The sequence below is a fragment of the Acomys minous genome, assembly GCF_964271855.1.
Source record: "Acomys minous genome assembly, chromosome: 4".
Lineage (NCBI taxonomy): Eukaryota > Metazoa > Chordata > Mammalia > Rodentia > Muridae > Acomys > Acomys minous.
The window spans coordinates 122,036,848-122,039,372 of NC_140486.1; the positions used below are offsets into that span (position 1 = coordinate 122,036,848).

General features: G+C 47.2%; 1 pseudogene across 1 annotated transcript; it reads right to left on the reverse strand.

Annotated features, from left to right (window-relative positions):
- Positions 1-246: 246 nt before the first annotated feature.
- Positions 247-1,393, reverse strand: LOC311596310 (DNA-directed RNA polymerase II subunit GRINL1A-like; annotated as a pseudogene). Its single transcript has 2 exons — positions 587-1,393; positions 247-480 (listed from the first exon to the last, which is right to left on the reverse strand). The product of its transcript is annotated as a DNA-directed RNA polymerase II subunit GRINL1A-like (transcript).
- Positions 1,394-2,525: the final 1,132 nt, after the last annotated feature.

Sequence of the window (2,525 nt, forward strand, 5' to 3'; positions counted from 1 at the left end):
TATTCAACTCTTCAAGCACGTGAAGATCATCTTCTGAAAGACAAACTGGGCTCTTATTCTATAGCTACTTTTGTGCAACTTTAGAAAACGCTGTCTCTCAATAAGCTCTGACACTGATCTTGATCCTTGTTAAGAAATTTGATATGTGACAATAACAGCTCAGCAGTCAGCTTTCAAGGTCCCCCAGTGCTCATCTTCAGCACTCATCTGAGGACTGGGCATTATCTTGTCCCTCACTTCTCAGTCTCACCCTGAAGACTCTCTTTCTGGATTGCAGCTCTGCATCTTAACATTTAGTCTCTCGGCTAGTTTCTGTGCTGCGAGTTTTGCCTGCATCTCCTCGGAATTGTGCTTCTTCTTCTTCTTCTTCTTCTTCTTCTTCTTCTTCTTCTTCTTCTTCTTCTTCTTCTTCTTCTTCTTCTTCTTCTTCTTCTTCTTCTTCTTCTTCTTCTTCTTCTTCTTCTTCTTCTTCTTCTTCTTCTTCTAAGACAGTTTCTCTATGTTATCTTGGCTTCTTGGACTCACTCTGTAGATCCGCCTGCCTCTGCCTCCCAAAGGCTGGGATTAAAGGTATGCGCCACCACACCTGGCTGCTTTTGCTCTTTCTGCAGGACTCTATAGAGAGCAGCTGTGCAGCTAGGTGGTGGAGCAGAAGTAGGCGGCCCTGCTGCTGTGACGTCATTCAAGATGCTGTGTAGCCCTGCGTCTGTGTTGCTGCTCTCCTGAGGAAGCAGGAGACTCGCCCTTCTGAGGAAGCTGGAGACACTCTCCTCTGACAAGGACTTGGTGAGTCACTCTTGGGTGGGTAACACATTGGTCTTAAACTTATGAGGAGGGGGCACTGGGTTTCGGACTCGCGTTTCTTGCACTTCCGTGTCTGCGGCTTCTCTGGAGTCTCGCTCTGAGCCCTGGAATGTTGTCCGCGCTGGTGCTCTCTTCTCAGGCTGGGCTGAGATTGTGCTCTTCTGCAAGTTAGTGATAAACAGACTGTCAGTGCTGCTGGAAATATCTTCCGTTTGACCTGAAACAGGGCGCTGGGGAGGATGTTGGTTCACTTCAGGCGAGCGTGCCCTGGCTCTGCTGCTGGACACTGGGCCTGCGTTCACTGGACAGCAGCGTCCAAAGTCTCCTCATTCCCTCTGTGAGTGAGATGTGCAGGGTCCGGGGTTTCGGAGCTTGCTTTAGGGGATTTAATGTCTGCAGAGGAACATCCAGGAACTAATGGCGAAGGTTCAAGCATCGGGTCAGAATTCTGGGCCTTGTCCGCGTCAGTATCAACTCTTGCGGTTGTTCTTTGCCTTAGCTTACAGTCTACACTAACAGGGTTCAAGAGTTCACGTCTCCCTCCAACCTCTTCACGTTCTGCAACGGCAGCTTTCAGGTTAGCAATAGGGTCTGAGATTTTTTTTTACCTCTGTCGGGCAATTTGCAAACGAATTTTTCTTTGTGAGAAAGCATGTCTCTCCTGGCGCTTTCAACCTCTCTGGCAGCTCCACTGAACTCTGCTTCCTCTGGAGCTGGGAGCTCAAAGGCCGGGGTGGGGTGGGGGTGGGGTTGATGGAAGGAGGGATGGGGGGGTGGGGGTGGGGGCAGCGGAGCACCTGGTGCACACGGGCTGTGGCTGAAGCAGTAACCAGGGTTCCCTGGGAGGGCCCATGGCGGGCATCTCCATTTTCCCGGAAGAACCCTCATTCTGAATTTTAATCACTTCGAGTATTTTCTGTACAGCTGGTTTGGTGAGCATTATTTCTTTTAACATATTTACAGATAGGAAGAGTTGTTGTTTTTTTTCCTTCAACTGTGGCAGATAGTTTTAGTGAGAGCAGTAGTAACCTATATTGGCATTCATGGTCATGTGGAACTTTTAGTACGTTTGTACCGTGTTCCAGATTTTAAGGTTTCCATTGAGCTCTTATTCTGGGACATTAATTCCCTGCAGAACTAGAAACATCCTCTCCCACTCAGGCCAGACAAGGCAGCCTGGTTAGGGGACCAGGATCACAAGGGAGACATCAGAGTGAAAGAGGCTCCTCCCTGCTTTGGTTGTTGGGGGATCCACATAAAGACAAAGCTGTGCGTGTGCTACATATGTGTGGATTGAATTAAAGGACACAAACCAACAGAAAGAAAAGAGCCCAAGAAGCGACATAAGAATTAGAGACTTGTTAGTTTGAACACTCAGGAAGCCCATAAAAAAATAACCTTGAAGTCATAATAAATATGCAAAGGACCCGGTGTTGGGACATTTCTATACCCACCTCTGTGGGGTTTCCTGAGGCCTGAGAAGAAGGATTTGATGACAGAATACCTTCCAGGAATAGGTTTTCCAAGGCCTCTCTATATATAATGTCTGGGTATGGACTTATATATTTTCCCATTTCTTGTAGGAAGAAACTTCTCTGCTGATGGCTAGACAAAGCACTGAAAAAGAGTATAGAGGAATATAATTAGGAGCCATTCTGTCACTACATTGTTTCTTCTTTTAGACAAGAATTATTTGGTTTTACCCTTGTCCCTGTGCTATC